The 25,463-nt window shown below is 46.8% G+C and overlaps 1 protein-coding gene across 1 annotated transcript in view; it reads left to right on the forward strand.

Moving 5' to 3' along the window:
• Nucleotides 1-19: 19 nt before the first annotated feature.
• The window catches only part of Arhgap26 (Rho GTPase activating protein 26), a 786,446-nt gene continuing 761,002 nt past the window's right edge, over nt 20-25,463 (forward strand). The window contains exons 1-2 of the mRNA XM_063277362.1: nt 20-231; nt 22,029-25,001. The gene's annotated coding sequence lies outside the window, so the exon portion shown is untranslated. The remainder of the gene's footprint in view (nt 232-22,028; nt 25,002-25,463) is intronic.

Genomic DNA, 25,463 nt, shown 5'->3' on the forward strand with positions numbered 1-25,463 from the left:
ACGCGCATGCGCTAGGCTCCTTTTTTTATGAATGGGGGGCCGGAAAAGAGCTTAACCCGTGATTGCTGGGGCCGGCTGTTGCTCCTCCTGGGGCCGACGTTCTTTTACAAAGAGGGGTGGAGGTTGTTGTTCCTTTTTTTTTTTTCCTTTGTAATGAATGGAGGGCGGCGGCGACTGCAGCAGCTGGTTTAGCTGCGTGGGTTGTACCCTCCTCCCAGCCTGCGAGAGGAGGTAAAGGCCACCTTCACGCCACTGCGGGCTTGGGCAGGAACCGTCAGTGTGACTAGAGGGTGGGGGGCGCTGCGGCCTCCAGATCTTGGGCTCAGCGCAGGGTGGGGGAGGACACACCTCGATTTGCGTATCTCTTGTCACCTCAGGCGATGGGGAGGGGGAGCGAGAGGACCCCTACTGGGGAACCTTCTCTTTTCAAGATCTGTGGCGCCTGGGGACGTCGGGGGCAGGGACCTTCCAGCCGCGTTTGCCAAAAATTAAGAAAATGTCCTTTGTCTATTTCAAAGAAGGGCAGGGTGGGGGTTGCTGAGTGAATCTGGCTCCCTTTCTAAGTGCAGACCACTCCTCCTCCCATTTCTTGGGTGTGGACAGTATCTGGGCCGAGGCCTCTTCCGGCTCTAGTACCCCCCGGGGCGATTCTGTCCACTCAGCCAGAGGCCTGGCCCTCACCTCTCAGCGCCCCGCCTCTCCCCCCGCCCCAGTGTAATGTCCGCAATGCCCGGAGCTTCCGCCCGCTCTCTGCTGCCCTGGCTAGGTGCCCCCTTCACTACTCGCGTCCTAGTCTTCCAGTCTTTCCAGGCCTTTGTATTCCTGTGACCCTCTCCCCTTTGTTATAGAAGGCTGTTTCCCCTAATGCTCTCCCCACCTCGCTCGGCTAAAGGAATAGGGAGAATTGGCCAGGTGGATGGGTGGAGCAGGCCGCGGCAGGATGCTGCCCGGGTGGCCACGGTATTAAATAACAGGGCTCTTGAGCCACAGAGGGAATGGAAATGGCCGGAGAGCCTTTCTTTGCTGGGGGATAGGGCGGGGGTGGCAGCCCAAGCCGGTGAAAAGAAAAGCCCCTCTATTAGGCCTGACTCCTGTAGTCAGGCGCTCCAGCATCAGGCCCAGCGCCGTCCAGTAACCGGGAAGCCTGGGGTAGAGGTGGCTTTGATGCAGTTTAAGAGCTTGTTCTCAGTCTGAATCCCCGGCAAGATATCTCTTGCTGGTGTTTGGCCTTCATGGGTTATAAGACTTTTCCTCCTACGCCACCATAACACTGCGCTTGACTGTTGTCACAGGAACCAATTGAAAGACTCAGACCACTGGTGAGGTCTGGCCTGGGGCTGGGGCTTGGGCTCCATCACAAGCTGTTCAGACCAGAACCCAAGGTCACTGTGTCCTAGCTGTCCTAGCGTAAAATGCCTTCGCAACCCCCAGACTCACGTCTTAGTGATTACTTACTCAGTTCCTGGGACCAGAAGAGACTCTCCCACGGAGCCTCAGCTTCCTTCCTGGGATAGAACCTCCATCCAGAGCCAGGGGTGGAGAGTGGGAGGGCGGACTTTCGGACTTCCTTCTGTACTTCTTTCTATTCCCATTTGTCAGATCTGGAAATTGAGGCCCAAAGTCCCGCATCTGGTGACCAGAAGGGCAAGTAAATGTGCTGAATTTCAGGGCTTGCAACCCAGTTCTCTCTACATTGAGGCTAAACCCCTCCCCACCATCAGGGTCCGAGAAACCTATTTCTTGTCATTTAAGCAGTTAAATAATAACATTTTTTTTCCAGCTGGTTTTACCCATGGCCCTTGTTCAGTTTCAAGGATGAGAATGAATAACTCCTTTTGTAAACTGTGGAGGAAGGAGAAGGGATGCTTCCTGATCCTTCTTTTTAAATGTAGCCAAAAGACAGGGTTCTACTTTCTGAATCTGTCTTGAGGGAGGAAATTGCCCAGCCCAAGTGAGGAGTTTCGGAGAAGCTTCAAGCCCCACTACCCCTGCGGTGTCCTCGTGATCACAGTGTCTGAGAGACGAAACTATTTGCTTGTCTTATGCTGCTGTCTGTGGAGATGGGGGCTCATGATGGGAGATAGATAACCCCCCTTGCCCTTGTGAAGCTCAGTCTTTTAGGAGACAGAGCAAATACAATTTGAGCATTGAAGTGAGCCCTCTCTGAGGTCATGTGTCTGTGTGTCTGTGGAAGGGTGTTAAAGAATTAGATTTATTATGTATACAGCATTCTGCCTACATGTATGCCTGCAGGCCAGAAGAGGGCACCATATATCATTAAAGATGGTTGTGAGCCTCCATGTAGTTGCCGGGAATTGAATTCAGGACCTCTGGAAACGTAGACAGTGCTCTTAACCGCTGAGCCACCTCTCCAGCCTCAGGCTCTCTCACTGAAACTCACTGGTTAGCTAAAATGGGTGGATAGCAAGCCCCAGGGATCCTCCTGTTTCTGCCTCCCCAGCACTCTGTGTGTGTGTGTGTGTGTGTGTGTGTGTGTGTGTGTGTGTGTGACTTTTTTATGTGGACTCTGGGTCTCTAGACTAAGGTCCTCATGCCTGTAGAGTGTCTTAGTTAGGGCTAATATTGTGGTGAAACACCATGACAGAAGCAACTTGGGAAGGAAAGGGTTTGTTTGGCTTTCAAGTCCTGAGTCACAATCCATTGAGAGAATTCAAGTCAGAAACTCAAACAGCAGGAACATGGAGGTTGAAACTGATGCAGAGGCCATGGAAGGGTGCTGCTTACTGACTTGCACACCCTATTTTCTTGTAGAACGCAGAACTGCTAGCCTAGGTGTGGCCCCACTCACAATAGGGGCTGGGCCCTCTCCTATCAATTTTCTTTAATTAGTTAAGAAGATAACCTACAGGCCTGATCTTATGGAGGCTTTTTTCTCAATTGAGGTTCCTTCCTAGCAAAAACTGACATACAACTTGCTAGCACACAAAGCAAGCACTTCACCAGCTGAACGTCTTCCTAGCCCCGCAGGTGGCAAGTTTCAATGTGGGCATCAGGAAGTATCCCAGAGAGGAGCCTGTGCTTTTGAATTGCAACTGAGGGCTGAGCTCTAAGTTTAAGGAACATGAAAGTGTTAAGTAGAGGTGTCGGGTGGAGGCTCCATCACATATGGGCAGAAGTCTGGCTCATGGGCAACTTGAACAGAAAGTCTTTGGCCATGACTTGATGAGCAGAGATGAGGAATTCTAAGCAGGTGTAACACCCACATTTAGCTGGAAATTAACCCCAAGGCTGGCGTTTCAGGGAGCGAGAAGACAAAATGATAGATAGTGAAGGATCAGAACATTCGTTTCTCAGCAGATGGAGGGCTTCACATTAGCTATTGTAGCTTGGGCAGCAGCTGGTAGACTGCGCAAAGTCTTCCAAACTGCCCAGCGGTTGCCCCTGGAATAACATATTTTGTGTGTGTGCATTTTGTTTTGATTTTTTTTTTTCTAGCAGGAGATTCTAACAATCACTCAGCCCACCTGTGCTGATGACTCTTTTTCCTAAGCACCAGTACAAACGAAGTTCACACACACACACACACACACACACACACACACACACACACACACAAACATCCAGGTCTCGGCTTTAGTTCTAGGCTTTTGCCCTTTCCCCAAGGATCCAGATGAGTCTGAAGAGGGAAGAGAGGCTGAAGTTCCAATTCAATGTCAGACATTTATGGAGCACCTACTGTTTGATGATCCTGTGCTCAGTAAAATTTTCAGCCCGAGCTTCGTTATTTTGGCTTTTGTTTAGGGAGGTCTTTTATTATGTAGCCTGTGCTAGTCTCCATCTCTGGACCCTCCTGCCTCGACCCATGTAATCTCCATGCATAGCCATGCCCAGCTATATTTATTTGTTTGCTCATTCATTCATTCATTCTTAAGACTTGGTTTCTCTACCCTGGCTGTCCTCGAAAATACTTTTGTAGACCAGGCCAGACTTGAGTAAACTCAGAGATCTACCTGCCTCTGCCTCTCCAGTGCTGGGATGAAAAGCATGTTCCACCACTGCCTGGTTTCAGCTATATTTCTTTAAAACGTGTGTGTGTGTGTGTGTGTGTGTGTGTGTGTGTGTGTGTGCGCGCGCGCGCGCGCTCAGGGGCAAGCGTGCACACGCTGAAGATCAAATTCCGGGTTGGTACTTAATCATCAAGATCTCTATCACTAATCTACATCCCCAGCCCTGTAAAACTCTATCCTGGCCAAGATTAGGGCTTGTAATCCAACCAGGAAGGAGGCTAAACAAAGAAAGATTGCAAATTCCAGCCCTGCTTGAGCTATGGGGTAAATTCAAAGCCACCTCGGGCAACCCAGAGAATACTGTCTCCAGATAAAAATTGAAACAGGACTGGGATATAGTTTAATGATAGAGAATTTGCTTAGCAAGCATACAGCCCTAGGTTCAATTCCTAGTGCTGGAAAAGAAAGGGAGTCAGGTGGGAAGTGCCTGCTATTGTGACAGCCCTTTGTCCTGGCACTCAGGATGCAGAGGCAGGCAGAGCTCTGAGTTCAAGGCCAACCTAGGCTACACAGTGAGACTCTGATGAGAGAAGAGAGACACAGGGGGGGGGGGGGGAGGAAGAATTTTTTTTTCTTTTCTTTTTTTCGGAGCTGGGGACTGAACCCAGGGCTCTACCACTGAGCTAAATCCCCAACCCCGAGGAAGAATATTTTGATGTTTTTACAGATTATCTGTAAATCTTAGCCCTGATTAAGCTGAGGCAAGAGAATGACTGAGAGTTCAGGGCTAGCCTGAGTAACATAGCTGTGTCGTGAAGTAGGAGGTAGCTTGGGCTACAATAAGAGCCTATCTCAAAAAGTAGAAAGACAATGAAGGAAAAGTCTTATCTTGGTGTCTTAGTTTTACAGCTGTGAATAGACATCATTACCAAGGCAACTCTTATAAGGACAACATTTAATTGGGGATGGCTTACAGATTAGAGGTTCAATCCATTATGGTCAAAACCTGGGAGCATCTAGGCAGGCATGGTGCAGGAGCAGCTAAGAGTTTTACATCTTTATCTGAAGGCTGCTAGCAGAAGACTGACTTCCAGGCAGCTAGGTTGAGGGCCTTATAGCCCACACCCACAGTGACACACCTACTCCAATAGGACCACACCTCCTAATAGTGCCACTCCCTGGGCCAAACATATACAAACCATCACACTTGGTCTTACAGTCTTTGTTTTAGAGCTAAGAAGCCCAAGGTATTATATGGGTGGTAGCATACACCTTTAATTCCAGCACTGGGGAGGCAGAGGCTTGGGGGTGGGAGGGATCTTTCAGTTAGAGAAGAGCCTAGTCTATGGAACAAGTTCCAGGATCCTGTCTCAAAAACAAACAAACAAAAATCCAAGGTGTTATCTTACATATGTGCTAATTCCATTAAAATTATTAGATGTTTCCTTTAGGTCAAGTACACTCCAAGGAGCTAAGGTCACAGAATAGAAGAGGAAGCTACAGAGAGGAACAGAGGGAAGATAATACAGTAATCTCCATGGCCCACATTTAGGTTTTTTTTTGTTTTTTTTTTTTTGTTTTTTTTTTTCTTTTCTTTTTTTTCGGAGCTGGGGATCGAACCCAGGGCCTTGCGCTTCCTAGGCAAGCGCTCTACCACTGAGCTAAATCCCCAACCCCCACATTTAGGTTTTAAATGAACATTTCTCCAGCCCTCACCGACTGTGGCAGCATCTACATAGATGTCCCAGGGTAGTTAAGTAGGGGAGAGAGACATTAAACAAGTCAATATCAGCAGTGTATACAAAGTACAGAATGCAGAGGAAGGGGCACAGCCTGGAACTCTGGGAAAGAGCCCTATTGCTCAGACTTCCACAGTGCATGCTGGGATACATAGCAGGACTGATAGGATAGTGTGGTACTAGGCTTGGTGGCACATTATCCATAATCCCAAACCTGGGGATGCCAAGGCAGGTAGATTGAGAGTAAAAGCCTAGCTGGATAGTGGTAGAGCAGGTTGAAAGTCAAGACCAGTGTGAGTGACTTTAACGCTCCCTCCCCAGTGGAACCTAGTGCTGTACAAGTCCAAGCCTTTGCTGTCTTCCCTTTGCATTCTGGGGGCGGGGGGTGTATTTAAAAAAAATATTATGTAGTCTTGGATAGTCTCAAACTAGAAAATTTCCTGCCTCAGTCTCCTCAGTATTTGTATTCTACTGTGTTATCCCCACGTTGTTGGTCTATGTGGCTCCCACCATATCTTGTTTGGTGCTATAGCCTGACGCTTGGCGCCAGCGGCACAGCTCCTCTGTGCTGTTCTGATTGTTCTGTGCGGCAGGGAAACTTGGAAGATGTCAACCTGGTTATGGCAATAGAGTTTATCTGTTTCCCCTTTCTGGTCCTTTCTCTAAGAATTTAAAAAGTGTTTATAGGTGTGTGTGTGTGTGTGTGTGTGTGTGTGTGTGTGTGTGTGTGTGTCTGTCTGTCTGTCTGTCTGTCTGTCTGTCTGTTCATTCCATGTTCATTCCTGGACTTGAGGAGGCCAGATGGCATTGAATACCCTGGAATTGGAGTGATAGGTGATCGTGGACCGCTTGACGTGGGTACTGGGAACCCCATCCAAGTCTTCAGGAAGAGTAGTATCCACTCAAGTGCTGAGCAGTCTCTCAAGCCCCAAGAACTTTTTTTTTATAAAAAGATTTATTTAGGTATGTGAGTGTTCTATTTGCATGTATGCCTGTATGACAGAAAGTATCAGGTCCCATTACAGATGGTTGTGAGCCACCATATGGTTGCTGGGAATTGATCTCAGGACCTCTGGAAGAGCAGTCAGTGCTCTTAACCACTGAGCCCTCTCTCCAACCCCAAGCTTTTTTTTAAAGTACAGCTTCTATTTTTTTTCCTCCAGAATCTGATTAGAACTTGTATTTTTACCCTGCTAAACAGGGTGATGGCCTACTGTGTAAAAGAAGCATTCTTTTTAGCTGGCGCTTGTGATACAGGACTGGAAACATACGAACTGGGGAGGCTGAGGCAGGAGGATTTCCCAGTCCTAAATGCTTGCCTGGGCTGCAGAGTAAGTTCAAACCAATCTAAGACTACCTGGCTTCCAATTGTCCTACCTCAACTTCCTGGGTGCTAGGATTCTACTGGTTAGAAGGAGAGAAACAGCTCCTTCAAGCTGTCCACTACATGTGTATTGTAGCACGTGCACCCCCACCCCAACACACACTATGGACACATGCATAACAGTAATAAATAAAATTAAGAACAAAACCCGAGCTAAGAATAATGCCTTGGCCTTTGCTTGCAAATCACAGGTTTTTAGTAATGTCAGACTCTAAGATAATGTAATGGCTGAGTGAGCTAGCCTGGGGTATGCTTCTTAGTTGTTTGAATAGATGTGTTTGGTTTTTCAAAGCCTGGTTTCTCTGAGTAGCCCTGGGAGTCCTGGGGCTCACTCTGTAGACCAGGCTAACCTTGAACTCAGAGATTGGCCTGCTTCTGCCTCCTGAGTGCTGGGATTAAAGCTATAAACTACTTCTGCCTTCCAGGATTGTTACACAGTCTTAAGTGTAAAATAGGTTCTAAGTGACCCCATTGTAATTCACGTGGTGTGCTTGATCATCCCTACCCCACAGGCTAGCGTCAGTCAGTATCTCCCTTCCTAACAGGCTCCTCTCATAGTAGAATGGGACTCTTTTAGGTGAAGCACGGGTTTCAGGAAAGACTGAACTATCAGTCTGAGTCCGGGGTATATCAACTCTCAGCAGGCCTAGACTTTGTCTTTCCATGGGAGGAACAGGGCTGGCTTCCGTTTGACTGGTCAGTGGTGCTTTGGACTCTTTCTCCCTGGCTCCCATTCATTCTACATCAGCCAGCCACCGTGCCAGTCCCGAGAATGCTGCAGTGAGGAACGCCCCACTTCCACCTGGCTTAGTCTAGTGAGAAGAGCTGCGTGGGCATCCCGGTGAAGACTACCAGAAGGGCTTAAACCCTGGAGGAATAAAAGAAGTCACAGATTTAGTGGAAGGAGATGACCTTTTCTCAAGGCCCAGGGACATTCAGGAGACCAGGAGCCTCACAGTGCCAAACAAGGAGTTTGTTAAGTCTAATGACCCTAAGAGTCACACTATATATGTTTTGGACCCCTGGAAATCCCGATTTGGGATGCAGGTTATACATTTAGGACACAGTGGACTTGGGCCTTGTTGTGGGGGCTTTAGTAGAGCCAGAGCCTTGAGCTCTAGGGAAGATTTTACACTGACCCCTTAGCCTGTCGGCCACCTGCCAAGGAGCCCCAGGGAAACCAAACCTGATTTACTCAAAATCAGTTTTTTTTTTTTACAGAATCTTATTGAAAGCAGTTCAACTGGGCAGGATTTTTTCTTTTCGTAAGTAATCTTTTTTATTGAAGTATAAAGTGTAAGTTGGACCATATGTGACTGCCAATATCCGCCCACTTCTCATGTATAAAAATGCCAGTTTCGTGTGATTGAACACAAGCATATTCAGAACGGGCGCGCTCGGAAGTGTACAGCCCTTGGAATGCTCACTAAAAGAGCAAGCCGCATAACCAGTCCCAGTGAAGAAACAGCTTTCCCCTGGCTGGGGATGTGGCTCAGTGAGTACAGTCCTGGCCAGCAGGCAGGGTTTGATCTGGGCTTGATCCAGAATCACAGAAAAACATACGGTGGTGAATGCGGCTACACAGCCGGTTCGAGGCCAGCCTGGGTAGCACGACTTCCTGTTTTCAAGCCAAAAATGAGCAAAACCCCTTCAACTCTTAAGGCATCCAGCCATTGGTTTAAAAAAAGAAAGAAAAGAGAAGAGGAGAAGAGAAGAGAAGAGCTGGAGAGGTGGCTCAGTGGCTAAGAGCATTTGTTGTTCTTCTTGAAGACATAGGTTCAATTCTGGAAACCTATGTGGTGACTCTCAACCATCTGGAGCTCCAGGTCAGGTCATCCAGTGCCACCTTCCCACCTTGGGTACCAGCCATGCATACATGCAGGCAAATCACTCATACACAGAAAATCAATAAGTCTTAAGTCTCTGAAAAAACACTGCATCTGGACCAGGAAATGGCTCAGTGGTAAAGCACTTGTCTGTCACCTATAAAGCTCTGGGTTTGATCCTCAGCACAGCCTCCCACCCCCAATCTACCTTGAACATGGTTGTGTATCTGGTTATGTATGTCGAAGGCAGTGTCAGCTTCCCAGAGCAATTGTACAGTATTTTCAGTGTTGTTTAACTGTCTGATGCTTTAGTGAGGTCCTATGCAAAGAAAGGATATGAGAAGACTCAGTCTGTCGTCCTAGTGATTGGGAGGCAGAGGTAGGAGGACCAGGTGTTCAAAGCCATCCTTGTCCATATACCGAGTTTGAGGCAGCCTGGGCTACATGAGACTGCATCTCAAACAACAATAAGAACCAAGGATCTGGAAAGATAGCTCAGGCCTAGAGCACTTGCTGAGAAACCATGAGGACCTGAGTGTGAATTCTGACACCAATATAAAAAAAGCTAAGTGTTGCCTCACTGGGTAACTCCAGAGTGCTCTGGCTAGCTTGCTCACTTCCCCTACCCCCAGCCCTAGTGAAAAGATAAACAGCAAATAAACAAGGGAGTATAAGGGGAGCTCCCTGAGAGTTAAGAAGTGGTGTGTATTGGGATTAGGAACCTAAACCTAAGAGGTTGGGGATTTAGCTCAGTGGTAGAGCACTTGCCTAGCAAGCGCAAGGCCCTGGGTTCAGTCCCCAGCTCCGAAAAAACAAAACAAAACAAAACAAAACAAAAAACTAGGAACCTAAACCTAGGCTGACAGGCAGAGTGGGGAGGCCTAGCCTGTGCAACCTGTCATGAGACCCTGCCTCAAACTGAGGCCTGGGACTGTAGCTCCACAACACAGGGCTAGCTTCAAAAACAGGAGGCTGGATTTAATCCGCAGCATAGAAAATAACCAAAAAGGGAGAAAGCTGACCTCTAAGAGCTAGCAAGGGCAGGGTTTGAACTTGACTGCCCTCCGTACCCTACTCTGTATTGAAGAGTTAGCCAATAATACCACACCGGGGTGTGATAACTCTTACCTCACAGGTTCTGTTACCCATACAAATGTTAGCGATGCCATGATGCCTATGGGCTCCCTTCTGGGGCTGAGAATTCTAGGTGAGGTCCCATACAAAGAACAGATATGAGAAGACTCAGTGTGACAACAAATGCCCGTCAACCTAGCAGTTGGGAGGTGGAGGCAGGAGGGTCAAGATGAGGACAGCCTTAATTTTGTTTTGGTGCTGTGTACTCTCCAGACAGGGGATGCAGTTGTTGGCTGCAAACAAGATTTGTTCAGCATGACACATGCTGTTCAGGCAGTAAAACAGGGCACAGAGACTGAACGGGGTGGGGGTGGGGTGGGGGGGATTGGAGTGATGATTCAACTGACACCCAAATGATAGCAATGGGTGGTCCTAAAGGAGGAGCACTTGGGGCAGAGGGAGGGTAAGCTTAGCCTGTGCAAGACATGGAAAGACACTCGCTGGCTGCCTTTGGAGGCTGACTTTCGGAGAGAAGCAGAGAATAGGCAGAGGCCTGGTCATACAGAGCCCTGAAGGCTGTGGTGGTTTGCATTTCCTTTTAAGATCTGTGGAAAGTTTTAAAGGCAGGGAGGGCATAAAGCATCCTAAATACCATGATGATTATTACTCCTGATGTCCTCGAAGAGCTGAAAGGTTTTCACTCTTACGGAGGAGGAGGAGACGAAGAGCCATACTATGCGCAGATGGATCCATTGTGTTGGGGCACACGTTTGCTCCCTGTGAGTTCAAGACCAGCCTGGTCTACATAGTGAATTCTAGAACAGCTAAGGTTATGTGGTGAAACCTGATCTTGGAAAATAAAAGTTTACTTGGACCAGTGTAAGGTGTAGATTGGAAGGGGTCAAGAAGGGGTCTGGTAACTTGGGGATACCTCTCCTCCCACCCTCGGTTTTCAGGGGTGAAAATGGAGCTGGTTTCCTAGTTCAGGCTGGCTGTGTTCACCTCTTCTCTTTCCTCTTATCCACTCTCCTCCCATTCTTTCCTTTGCTCCTTCCATTCTTCCTTTCTTCTGTTTCTAGAAAGGGGCTCATGTAGCCCAGGCTAGCCCTGAAACCACTGTGCAGCCAGAAATGACTTTGATAGTCTGATCCTCCTGCTTTCTCACTTCTGACGTTATAGGCAAGCACTTCTGCTTCTAGTTTCTCACTATCCAAGCACTGTACCAGTCCAGCCACTGTCCTTTCTGTATCTTCTGCAAACAGCAGCCTCCCCTTGGAGGGATAACAGGGCAGACATAGTGAGAGGGAAGTTCAGCCTCTTTATTACACTCAGATAATTCTGGATGTGCATCCTGAAAGTCTGCTAAACCGTATCGTTTCAGTTCACAGTAGTACACTTTGGTTTGCTTATATTATAAATACTGCGAGTGGAGGTGCCCACTGAGGTTGGATCCCCTGGAGCTGAAGTCACAGAAGGTAGTGAGTGGCCTGACCTGGGTGCTGGAAACTGAACTTCTGTCCTCTGCAAAAACAAGTGCTCTTAACCTCTGGGCCATCTCTCCAGCCCCAAGTCCTCTTTACTTTTCAATCTTGAGACAGTCTCAGTCTCTGGCTGGCCTTGAACTTGCTTTGTAGCCTAGGCAGGACTTGAACTTTCAATCTTCCTGCTTCTGTCCACTCCTATATAACTGAGATTACAAACCTGTACCACCAAGCCCACCTCAGTGGTTTTTAATGTGTAGCTTGTTTCTGGGAACTTCATGGTTTTTTTTCTGATGCTTGGGTTGGAATTGTAGCCCTCCAGAGGTGAATATTAACTCTTATAAGTTAGTGAAGTTTTCCCCTTGGAGGACCGCATTAAAATTTGCTTCTGGTGGGGTGCTGTCTGCACCTGTAAACCCAGCACTCCAAAGGCTGAGGCAGGCAAGTCTTGAGACTAAGGCCAGTCTAAAGTACATAATAAAACCTTCTCAAACACAGAACTAAAATAACAAAACAAAACATTTATTTCTGCTTGAGAATGTTTGACCTATGTGGGTTACCATGGCTGCTATGACTCAGGGTTAAGCTTTTGCTAAGTAAGGCAGGCTTCTAGTTAGGGGGTTATCTTATTTTACTTCTTTGTATTACACAGGATCTCATGTGACCCAGGCTGGCCTTGAACTCCACATATTCGGTTAAGGATGGTCTTGAACTTCTGCTCCTGCCTCTAGTTCCCCAGTGGTGAGATCACAGGCATGTACCACCAATGCCAGGTTTATGTGGTCCCTGGGATCGAACCCAGGTCTTCATACGTGGTAGGCAAGTGTTCCCATGGGGCTACAGCTGCACAGCCCTAGTTAGGCTAATTCAAGGCTTATGTATTTCCTTTTCACAGTCCCAGCACTCAGGAAGCAGAGGCAGGAGGATCTCTGTGAGTTTGAGGACAGCCTGGTCTACAGAGTGAGCTCCAGGACAGGCAGAGAGAACCTATCTCAAAGAAAGGAAGAAAGAAAAAAAAAGAATGAATGAAAGGAAGGAAGAAAGGAAGGAAGGAAGGAAGGAAGAAAGAAGTTAAATCTGTCAAAGTATTTGCCAATATCTGTGGGAAAAAGAAGAAATCAAAATACAAGTAAATCACTGGGCAATAGTAAGGGTGATTTTGGAAGGGACTGAAATCCCTTCATTGATTGAGGGAGGAGAAAGGGCTGAAGGAACAGATGGGGTCATATTGGGTGTGCTAGTGTATAATCTGTAGCACTTGGTAAACTGAGGCAGAAGACTTGCAAGTTTGAGGCCAGCCTAGGTGGCATAGGGTGACCTGTCTCAAAGCAACCACGGACAATGGCCACAGTCTCAAGAGAGGCCACACAGAAGGTATTGCTAAGGGGCAAGGATTCAGGAGAAGGAGACTGAGTTTTGCCTTGGTTTGCTTTTTGGTAAGGGTGCCGTGTGTGTGAAACAAGGGGGATGGCCCGACTTTCCATGGTTCTGTGGTTCTAGACCTCTTTGGGTTTAAGAATTAGCAAAGCAATGTGGTGTTGGGGGATGGTGGGGGACATTGTCTGACAGTTCATCTGGAACTGGAGTTCGAATGGCGTGCCCAGGTCTCTGTGTGGACAAATTGACCTGAGGCAGGAGTTGGAGAGAGGAATGTAGCTACAGCTTTGGGGGTTGGTGGATGTGGGTGACTCTCAGGAGCACTGGCTGTATCCTAGGGATGAGTGGGTTTGCCAGTATTGCCATAACAACACACTACAGACTGAGAAGCTCAAAACCCAGAAACTTACCAACTCACATTTCTGGGGACTACAATCGGGCATTGGCCAGATTGCTTTCTCCTGAGACTCGTCTTGTGTTTTAGATGGCTGTCTTCTCTTGTAGCTTCACATGGCCGTCCTCTGTGTTCTGATTAGTCCTTGTGGTAAAGGCACTAAACATATTGGTTGAGGGCCCCACCTTGGTGTCCTCATTTTAACACAGTTATGTCTTGAAAGTTCCTATAGGTATGGTCACAGTCTGAGTTACAAATTACTAGGACTTCTACCTACGAATGTAAGGATTGTTAAAAATTTATTATTTTATGTTGTATGTATGAGTCTTACACAGGTGTCTCTGTAGACGTCATGTATGTGTACCTGGTACCCACAGAGGCCAGAAGAGTGTCAGATACCCTGGAACTAGAGTTACAGATGGTCGTATGCTGCCATCAGGGTGCTGAAAATTGAACCTGGGTCCTCTGGAAGAGCAATACCCTTAACCCCGAGACACCTCTCCAACTCCCTGCAACATATGGGTTTTGAAGATGAAATTAAAGCTGTAAGACAGATAGAAGAGAAGTAACAGAAAAAGAGTACCAAAATCCAGGACAGGCACCTAGAGAGTGAATGGAAGTGTTCAGTAGAGAGTGTTGAGTGCAGGTGGACACTGGTTTTTCCGTGGTGTCCTGAACACTGGATGTGGAGGCCAGTGTTGGCAGGCATGCTTTGGGGATTGAGCATATGCAGTGAGTGAGGAGCTGAGGGAATGATGGGAACCAGCTTCTGCTTTCTCCCTCTGACATAGTGGACTCTTTCTGTATAGTCACCGAGAGAATACTTTTTTTTTTTTTTCCCATTCCTCTGATAGTCTAAGGCCTTGGGTTTCTTTTTAGAAATTCTGAGGAAAGGTCTGTGTTCTAAGACCCTGACTCCAAACTTATCTATGTGATTCAATGCTGGGAATAAGCCAGGACAAGAATATCTAGAATATTCTTTTTCCCCCCTAGAATAGTCTTACTTCTGGGGGAAAGGGGGGAGGAGACAGAAGAGGGGGAGCAGGTGCAAAAAAATATGAACTGAGCTGGGGCTGTAGCTCAGTTGGTAGTGTATTTGCCTTCATATATGAAGCTTTGGGTGTATAAACTAGGTATGGTAGCACCTGTAATCTTAGCACTTGGTAAGTGGAAGCAGGAAGTTCAAGGCCATCCTCATTATATACCAAGTTCAAGGTCCATTTTGTCTGCGTATGACTGTTTCTCACATATATGCACCCCTGCCCCCCCCAAAAAAACCCAAAAACCTTCAAGCTTCTGGGTATTGTAGTACATGCCTTTAATCACAGCACTTGGGAGGCAGAAGGAGGAGGATCTCTGTGGGTTCGAGACCAACCTGGTCTACATAGTTTTCCAGTCAGCAAGGGATACACAGTGAGACCCTGTCTCAAACAAATAAACACAACAAAAACTAAGCCAAACTTGTTAGCAGGAGTCTGAAGTTATAGCAACCACAGAAAGCCGAGTAGAGAGGATCCCCTGAGAGCAGGAGTTTAAGTCTAGCTGAGGCAACTTAGCAAGGCCCTGTCTCAAAATGAAAGGACGCAAAGAGCTGGGGATATAGCTCTGTGGTAGAACAGCATATGGCTACCATGCACCAGCCCTGGTTCGAGCTCTAGGACTAACAATGAAGGAGTAAATTAACAGTGAGTGTGGTGAGCGTCTTGCTGAGCACCTCCTCTGGGTTAGTACAGGGTGAGAGGTCAGAAGGAAGCAGCACCGAAGCAAATATCAAGGATTTATTGACTGCTTATGCAATGCCATGTCCTGTGCTGGGCACTTAGTGTACATCCTGCTCTCAAGGACTGCTGCCGTGGCTTTTTATTGACAGGATAGTTTGATGACTCGCCGAAGGTCCCAGAGTGGGCAGTGAGCTCCTAAGACATGGCCTTTGTTCCTACTATAGCTTCACCCCAGGCTCTTACGTAGCTCCTCTGGGTATGGTCAGAGCTACAGGGCGGGGTTGTGGTGGGGATGGTGAGTTGGCCTGAGCTGAGTATCACAGCCCTGCTTCCTGTGGTCCATCCTGTCCTTGGCCTGCAAAAGGACACGTTGTAGTGGACAGATGTGGGCTGGGACAATAGTGCCACATCACTGCTGACTGTGTGTTCACATCAGCCACTGTCTGAAAGCTTGTCACAGATCCTGGTCTTCCTTGTCACATTTTTATCCCTCTAGCCCCATTGAAAACAAAACAGCTGGGATTGTGTCTCACGAACCAAAAACGTCTTTCCTTCCTTCTCAGGGCCTTCTCAGGGTCACCTGAGAACACAGCTGGTTTCTGAAGTATTCTTCTCACATGTCCAGGATTTCCTCTGTGCTTCCAGAGAAAGGGAGACGCCTGCCTCTGTGACAGCATACAGAACTGGTTCAGGAAGAGGCAGTCCAGGGCCCCTTTTCTTCTATTTTGAGGTGAGGAGGGAGGTGGGCCCAATACTGACCGGTGAGTAAGTCAGTGGATATGTTATGGAACTCAGTATCCGAGGGCAGAACCTGAAAGAGAGCTGAAAGAGAAGATTCTCTTTCTGTCTGGTCTAATGTAGCAATCAGAGACATTGAAGACTTAGACAAGTCCACAGAGCTATGTATATAAGGATGTTCATTAGAATGTTCCAGTATTAGCAACCTACTAATAGATCCCCATGTGGAAGGGGCTGATGAAATCTGTGGCCTTTAAGCATTGGGTGGAGGACCTGTGAGATATGGGTATTGAAAAGTGCTCAAGGCTAATTGTATAGGGCAGGGGTGTGATGGTCCACATTTGTAATCCTAGGAGCTTCGGGAGTTCAAAGTCAGCATGGACTACACCACACCCACCCACACATGCACGGGGGTGGGGGGTGGGGAGGACGACTAATTATTTAGGAAATTTAAAAACAAGGCATTGATTGGTACATGTAGAGGAGTGGGGATATTTGTGCATGTGCATGCATGTGCGTGTGTCATGCATGTGTGCTTCTAAAACCATAGATAGCATTCTGGAAATGCATAGGAGAAGCTGCTAACTGGCTGCCTTTAAACCATAGGAGTAGTGATTTGGGTGGGGAGAAAGATATTCGTTCTTTATTCTACACTCTTGTACTTAAGTGCTTCCTAAGAATAGTGACCAGGTGCTGCATCTGCACTGCTGTGGTGACAATAAATAAAGGCTCAGGAGGCTCGAAGAACAAACCCATCAGACCTTAGGGCATTGAGTCCAGAATGCTGAGGAAGGAACTCAACAGAGTGGGACCAGAGATGCAGAGCTAGTCTTGAGCTGTTGCCTGCAGAAGTATGTTTTGAGTGGCCGAGAGTGGATACAGGGGAAGGGACTGGTGGGAAGTCTCTCTCTGTTCCTAAAATTGACTTGATAACTGAAAGAGTAAAACAGAGTCAAGGCCAGACTTCAAATCAAAGACCCAGAATTGGAGCGTCTTTCCCAACTGTCTGTTCCTGGAGGCAGCTCTCCTCACTGTCTATCATGTTTGCATTTTAACATGGCCAGAAAAGGACATTTTGACTCTTTGTGCCTCTAATTCTAATACTTAGAAAACTGAGGCAGGAGAATGGTTACTAGTTCAAGGCTAACCTGGACTGTGCAGTGTCAGTTAATCAGTAAATAAAGGTCAGGCCTAGTGGTAACACATACTTGTAGTCCAAGAACTTAACTTGAGGCCACGGAAGAAGAATCATGAGTTTAAGGATAGCTAGGGGCCAAATATGAGTTCCAGTGTCTCAGGGCCCACCTATCAAGACTGTATCCCATTGTCTTAGTCAGGGTTTCCATTCCTGCACAAAACATCATGACCATGAAGCAAGTTGGGGAGGAAAGGGTTTATTCAGCTTACACTTTCCACATTGCTGTTCATCATCAAAGGAAGTCAGGACAGGAACTTAAGCAGGTCAGGAAACAGGAACTGATGCAGAGGCCATGGAGGGATGCTACTTACTGGCTTGCTTCCCCTGGCTTGCTCAGCTTGCTTTCTTATAGAACCCAAGACCACCAGCCTAGGGATGGCACCGCCCACAATGGGCTGGGTCCTCCCCCCCTTGATCACTAATGGAGAAAGTGCTTACAGCTGGGTCTCACGGAGGCGCTTTTCTCAACTGAGGTTCCTTTCTCTGTGACAACTTCAGCTTGTGTCAAGTTGACACAGAAAACCAGCCAGTGCAGCCACATATCAACAAATGCATAGGATATCATGGGCTCCTTCACATCAAGAAATACCAAGGTTAGCTGGAGGAAGATCACATCAAATGAAGTCAGCTCGGTGACTTGAATAAGGCACCCCTCACAGTTGAATTGGCTGCAATAAGTGCTACTTAGATTTTCAAAGCTGGGAAGATCAGCAAGTCCTGATGTTGCTAATGAAGGTAGTCCAGAGAAGGAAAGATTCAAACTAGATCTGGGCCTGGCGGGGTGGTACATCTCTGTAATCCTAGCACTAGGGAGTCAGAGGCAAAGAAGACTCCCATCTCACAGAACAAACCAAAATAAATACAAATAAATGTAGATAAACTAGTTCTGGAGTGGTGACCTGGTTAAGTAGGGTTATTTGACATTTGGTATACTAACTAGCCAGCTAACTAGCTCCATTGTATTGAGACACGGAAGCAGCTTATCTCAGCAGAATGAGAGCTGTAAGTGAGCTGATTGGTTCTTAGGGAACCTAGACAGCACTGGTAATTTTTACTGGGAGTAATGGGCTGTACCCAGAGTCTCAGCAGCAGCCTGGACTAAATGACAGTTTTTAGGTCAGCCCAGGCTTTTGTAGCAGTATCCTGTCTCAAAAAACGAATCCTGGGATTTGGCCTCTGAACCCAAAAGGCCATGGGTTCAATCCACTGTATTGCAAAATGGTTTATAATAATAATTCTAGAATTAAAAGTATATAGAGGAACTATAACTTGAGGTGAAAAAAATTAGAAGCCTTAGAATGTGTTTTTGGGTATTACAGGAGTTATAAAAGTAATACTTCAAGACTAATCACAGATCAAAGTGACTTGGAGCAAAGGAGATAGGGTTACATAAGGCAAGGAATGGGGTGACAAAGGGTCAGTGGAGGACCAGCAGGAGGAAGATGGTGGCCAGTATGACATCTGCAGAGGGAGTGGAGGCAAGAGGACCAGGTGACTGTGAGACAGACTGGAGCAGAGGCTCAGACTGAGGCTGTCACTCAGCGGAGTGACCCAAGCACTAGCTCAATGTGGGGGAGACCCTGGTTCTGTCCCTAGCAGTCACAACCAAAAACAGACCCTGAAGGAGAGGCGAGGTAGGTAAGCATAGGGAACAAAGTGCTGGTATCAAAGGACTCTGCCTGAGTCTGGAGTGGGTGGCGGTGTGGGGGGGGCGTATGGGGGGGGAGGGAGCATTGAGGGACAATTCTGGTTGACTATTTGAGGTAGGAGTAGGAAGGGAAGAGCTGAGCTGGGTTTTCATTAGGAACCCCTTTTCCCAGGATGGTCAGACATTATAGGGATGTTTATGTCTGCTGGATTTTCTGTGTGTGCATGTGTGTGTGTATGTGTGAGTGTGTTTGCTGTATATATATATATATATATATATATATATATATATATTCCTATACATGCCAGTGCATACACATGCGTCTGTGCTTACGTGTGGAGGCTAGAGTTGACATGATGTATCTTCCTTGATCACTCCTCACTGTATCTTTTGAGGTAGGGTCTCTCTGAACTATAGCTTCTTGACTCAGGCAGACTGGTTGGCTCCAGAGCTTGGCTCGCCTCTGCCTCCGCGGCACCAGGATTGCAGCTGCAGACTGCACACCTGACTTTTCCATGGTGGCCGGAGAACATAAGTCCTATGCTTCCATACTAAGCTATCTCCTCAGACGTGCTGTCACACATAAGGTTTGTTTGCATTAGGTGTTCGTTCAGCTTTCTTGTTTGGGGACAAGAGGGTGGCCGTATGAATCCAACCCAGTACCCTGAATGCAAGCTGGGCAAATGCTCTACCATTGAGATATACACCTCTTCACTAACGCATTAACCAGTCTGCCTGCCTCCCTCCCTCCCTCCCTGCTTCTTCCCCTCCCTTGCTTTCTTCCTTTTCTGAAACCTGGTCTCACGATGTGGCGCTGGTCTGGAACCCTCTATCTAGATCAGGCAGGTCTTCCATTGCCTCTTTTACTGTCTGGTGAGAACAGCAGTGAGTAGAGCAGGATTGGTCCCTGTGCTCACAGAAGACGGATACTGAAAAAGAAACAGCGTTTCTTGTGCTCTTGACGTGGCATTTCTCTCTTGTGCTCTTTTTTTTTTTTTTTAAGGAATTTTATTTATTTTACCTATGTGAGTACACTGTAGAGTGAGTACACTGTAGCTGTCTTCAGACACACCAGAAGAGGGCATCAGATCCCATTACAGATGGTTGTGAGCCACCATGTGGTTGCTGGGAATTGAACTCAGGACCTCTGGAAGAGCAGTCGGTGCTCTTAACCACTGAGCCATCTCTCCAGCCCTGTCTCGTGCTCTTGACGTGGCATTTCTCTCCCCCAGAGCAGTCCTTTTCCTCCCACTGAATTTGGAAGGACCATGCGCTGGTAAGCATATTTATCAAATGCTTTACCATAGATTATATCTTCAGATTTTTTTTATTAAGAGGTGTAGCCCAGGCTGTTGTTGAACTCCGTGCTTTTGCTTCAGTCTTCCAGCATGTGTTGCTATGCTTGGTACTCAATTGTATCACTTAATTGAAAACAAAAAACAAACAAACAAAAATAAACAAACTTCACAGTACGTGATATACTTTATGAACACGTCTTAATGAAGCCATCAATATGTGATGAATATATGCCAATAAAAATAACCAGGGTGGGGGTTGGGGATTTAGCTCAGTGGTAGAGCGCTTGCCTAGGAAGCGCAAGGCCCTGGGTTCCGTCCCCAGCTCCGAAAAAAAGAACCAAAAAATAAATAAATAAATAAATAAAAAATAACCAGGGTGGGGCAGGGTGGAGCGATGACGCAGCACTGGCTTTTATTAAGGACGTGGGTTTGCTTCCAGCAGTACATGGCAGCTTACAACTATCTGCCACTCCCGTTCCAGGGGAATCTAACACAATCTTTGGGCTCTGAGGGCACTAGGCGCATGTGTGGTGCACAGATATACATGTAGGCAAAACATACATACGTACAAAATTCACACATGTGCATGCTGGAGAAGTCGCCCTGTGGTTTCAGCACTTGAGGTGACATGTGAGGACCAGGTGATCTCAGAGGCAGAACCCACATTGATACTGGGTGGCCATGGTGGCTTGCCTGTAATTCCAGCTCCTGAAAGGTGAAAACAGGATCTCCTCCAGAGCAAACTGGCTGGCCAAACAAGCTGTATCAGAGAGCTCTGGGCTCACCTGAGAGACCTTCCTCAAGAAGATGGATCACTATTGAGTAAGAGTCCAGATGATAATCTCAGGCTTCCACAAAACACATAGCCACACATGCAAACACATGATGCACATGACATACCATGCTGGCTAATTTTAGATCAACTTGACACAAGCTATAGTCATCTGAGAGGAGGGAGAAATGTCTCCATAAGACTGGGCTGTAGGCAAGTCTGTAGAAAATTTCTTAATTAGTGACTGGTGGAGGAAGGTTGTCTAATGTGGTTGGTGCCATCCCTAGACTTGTGGTTCTGGGTTCTATAAGGAAGCAGGCCGAGCAAGTCATGGGGAGCATGCCAGTAAGCAGCACCCCTCCATGGCCTCTGTATCAGCCAACTCCTGTCTCCAGGTTCCTGCCCTGCTTGGGCTCCTGCCCTAACTACTTTTGATGATGAGCTATTAAATGGAAGTGTGAGTGAAATAAACCCCTTTCTCCCCAAGCTGCTTCTGATCATGGAGTTTCATCATAGCAATAGTAACCCTAATTAAGGTATGTATACATTTAAAAAGACAGTAAAAAAAATTCTCAATGACCATTCATTCATTCATTCATTCATGTTTTTCTACACATATTTATAGAGTGTCACTCCCTATGGCTATTAATTGCTTCAGAATCTATCAGAAGAGCCAACCGTATAAACAGACAGTGATAATATGGGGTAAATACATGTGATACACACCAGGTATTGTGGGAAGCTCCTAAGAGATGAAGCCACTTACCCTCAGTGTGTATGCAGGGGTAGGTGACTGGCAGGGAAGTCTCCTTGATGATCCAGAATAATGACCCCATTGTTTTTACAGGTATAGTCTGAATGGGGGGGGGGTATTTGTTCTGTACAAAAAGAGGGACTCAAGAGATAGCTGGGCAGCTAAGCATGCTTGTAGCTCTTGCAGAGAACTCTGGTTCTGTTCCCAGCCCTCTCATGATGGCTCACAAAAGAAACCTGTTATTCAAAGACCTGGACACTTGGGACCCTCATACTTCTTGGGAACAGAGGTGGTCAAGCCAGGAAAATAAGATTTAGAATTCTGTGCCTTGTGAGTCAATCAAAATATGAAGAATTCCAGATTCAGGAGCACGAGCCTAGTGTACTGTCTACTCCAAGCTAAGGTGGGCAGACTGTTTGAGACTGCCTCAAAAGAAGAAGAAGAAGAAGAAGAAGAAGAAGAAGAAGAAGAAGAAGAAGAAGAAGAAGAAGAAGAGGAGGAGGAGGAGGAGGAGGAGGAGGAGGAGGAGGAGGAGGAGGAGGAGGAGGAGGAGGAGGAGGAGAGGAGTAAATGAAAGCAAAAATTAAGGAATGAAAAGAAAGTCATTTTCAGATATGAAGGTCTGAGAAATTTACCACCTGCCTTTCTCTTTGTAGGAACCTACTGGAGGACTTAGCTCAAGGAAACCTGCAAGGAAATGAGGAAAACATTTGGATGCCAAGGGACAGACAGCAAGAGCCAGGCAGGCAGGACCTAGCAGAAGCTGGTATGGTAAGGGGTCCGGTCACTGGGGTATCTTTTTCCCTTTCTTTCTTGGGGTGCTGAGGACCAGACTAGAGCCTTGACCTACAAAGCAAGCTCTGTTGAGCTACATCCCTACCTGGCAGGTCAGAATTTCTTCTTATAAAACAACAGATCTTCTAAAATAGAATTTCTTTTCCCCTTAATGTTGAATTCTTGAGCCTTTTTCATTTCTCTTAGAAAAAAATTTATTTGTTTATTTTTCTGAGACAAGATGGGTTCTCTGTGCAGTTTTGGCTGTCTTGGAACTCATGTAGACCAGGTGTAGACCAGGATAGCCTTGGACTCACAGAGATCCACCTGCCTCAGCTTTCCAAGTACTGGAATTAAAGTTGTGAGCCACTACCACCTGGCTAATTTTTGTTTTTTAATTTCTCTTGCCAGGAAGTGGTGGTGCACCTGTTTGATCCCAGCAGTGGGGAGACAGAGGCAGGCAGCCTGGTCTATAGAGGGAATTCCAGGACAGCCATGGCCACACAGAGAAACCCTGTCTTGAAAAACAAAAACAAAAACAAAACCCCAGAAACTATAGTTCTAATTTTTTAATGTTTTTTTTTCTTTTTTTTTTTTTTTTCGGAGCTGGGGACCGAACCAAGGGCCTTGTGCTCGCTAGGCAAGCGCTCTACCGCTGAGCTAAATCCCCAACCCACATTTTTTAATGTTTTATTACTTTGAAAAACATTCTACTGCTTTTCTTTTTTTAATTTAAATTCTGGAATCAGTGTTGCTTGGAAAAACTGAAAAATATGTAGGCTCCAAGTTTATGGTGGGGTTTCTATCCCCATAAACCCACTGGATATTAAAAGCACATTTAATACAGTTCACTGAACGTCACAGCAGCACAGTACTACCTCCCTGGCTTGCTGCAAGCTTCCCAGTGTCACAAGAGGATCTGTCTGCCTATTGATAGCCAGGAAAGGTTTAAATTAGAAAAGAGGGGATATGCTGTCTACTTTTTTGGGTAGAAATATAATATTGCTTTAGACCATCTTGTAGCTTGAAGTAACAGTTGAGCCATCGTAAGCCGAGCCATCTGTGCTCTTCGAGTGCCTTTGTGTGGTTTGGCAGGGCCCTGGGAGATGCCGAGTCAGGAGGTTAAAGGAAATCTACTGGACTTGGGGTAGCTCGTGCTGAAATCTCACTATTTAAGAAGCAGAGGCAGGAAGATTGCTCTGATCTCAAGACCAGTCTGGGCATAGTAGCAAATAAATCAAATAAGCAAACCAGAAATAGGCTGGCCCTCCTGGTGCATGTCTGAATCTCAACACTGGAGAAGCAGAGGCAGGAGGATTATTGTAAGTTAGCAGCTCCCTACCCCTACCCCCAGCTACAGAGCGAGTGACAGAGCTTCACAGTAAGACCTTGTTTAAAAAACAAAACAGAAAGAAAGGAAGAAAGCCCAAATAAAAGCAAAGGCTTTATTGGGATTTTGAGGCTGTACCCAGTTACTATGGGATGCGGGAGTCCGGGAACAGTGTACTGGAGATCAGATGGAGCCTGGTCTGGTGGTGGACACTGGTAATTCCAGCACTCAGGAGGCAGACCTATGAGGCCAGACTGGTTTGATAGTGAACCAGGACATCCAGGGCTATGTGGAAAACACCCTGTCTCTAGTAACAACAACAACAATGATTGATGATGATGTTGTTGTTGATGATGATGATGTTGACAGGGGTAGCAGCAAGATGGAGAGATGAGAAATCCTCTCTACCTACAAGATTTCCACAACACTTCATTGTCCCAGGCTCCTTCACAGCAAAGATGATCCCAGAGAGCATTGGTACTAGAAAGACCTCCTTCAAGGTGCCTGTCCCCAGGCGGTCTGCACTGGGGATCACCAGGAATGATGACAATCAGTAAAGCTGTATGCATGGCTGGGAAAAGGAGCTTTTTCTGTCTCTGACTCCCCGTCTCCCTCCCCCAACCCCTGCCCCATATTTATGTGCGCCTGTGTCTCTGTCTCCCTGCCCCCATGTATGTGTGTGTGCATGCTCAGTGGCTTTAGACAATATTTAAGAGTTATATTTCAGCAGATCTCCCGCTGAAGCCTGAGCAGGGATCCAGGTTCCCCGAATCTGAAACCAAAGAGAACCTTTCGGCTATGATTTTGGCAAATGGGAACTTTCTTCCCCCAAGTCTGCATTTCACACGAAAACTATTTAAAATGTCCGTGCACAAGCCAGGCTGTGGTGTGATGATGTTTACTGGTTTCGCTGACTGTAAAAATGGGCGTTCTCTCCACTTCCCCACCAGCCAGGAGCAAACCCTTCTAGTCCTTCCCCCTGAGCAGTTTTAAATAGTAGTGCTCTAGGGTTGGCTGGCGACCTGGAAAATCGCTTTTGCTTTGTTATGCTGTTAATGGTCGTCAGTTTAAACCCTCCATCCTCAGAAACTTTCTCCAAACTAAATTGGGAAGGAGGTAGCAGGTGTTTGTTTGTTTGTTCATTTGCTTTTAAGAAAGAAAGGGTGGGGGGAGGGGAGGAAAGGAGAAAGAAAAAAAGCAAAGCAATCACTATTTAAAGGATTTGGGGAGGGAGGATTCTAAGCTGGTCAGGCCCCTGTGGGAGCAGCGAAGAGATTTTATCTCTCTAAGATTTATTTATTTTATTTTGTATATGAGTACACTGTAGCTGTCTTCAGACACACCGGAAGAGGGCATCGGATCCCATGACAGATGGTTGTGAGCCACCATGTGGTTGCTGGGATTTGAACTCAGGACCTCTGGAAGAGCAGTCGGTGCTCTTAACCACTGAACCATCTCTCCAGCCCGAGATTTTATCTTTCTACGTCAGTCTGTAACAACTAGCGCTCAGCATATAAGCTACCAAGTAAGTAGTACTTTGTAGCCCTGGTTATCCTGAAACTCCCTACATAGACCAGACTGGCCTCAAACTCAGAGATCTATCTGCCTCTGTCTCTGGTGCTGGATTAAAGGTGTGAACTACACCAAACCATCTGTGTGGGGGTGGGGGTAGGGGAGGGGGGTATTAGCAAGCCTCCTTGAGGCTGCTGGTAAGTGTGCTGTAACAACGAACTACACTCCCAGGCCAAAGGTGATAGTCTTTGAATAACTAATAGCCCAGTCACTATTAGATTTGAGGGAGCACAGGCCCCTGGATGACTTTTACTTCAAGAGACCAAGTCAGTGTGCCAGCCCTGATGAGCTGGTTAGCTCAGTTCACTTTCCCTCCTCAGTTACTAAGGCTGGTGTTGATAACTGCCTGGGGTCTTGTACTTAGAGTCTCAAGCCGGCCATTACCGAGTACTGTATGTGCCAGGTACAGGGCTGA

The sequence above is a fragment of the Rattus norvegicus genome, chromosome 18 (genome assembly GCF_036323735.1).
Source record: "Rattus norvegicus strain BN/NHsdMcwi chromosome 18, GRCr8, whole genome shotgun sequence".
Classification (NCBI taxonomy): Eukaryota; Metazoa; Chordata; class Mammalia; order Rodentia; family Muridae; genus Rattus; species Rattus norvegicus.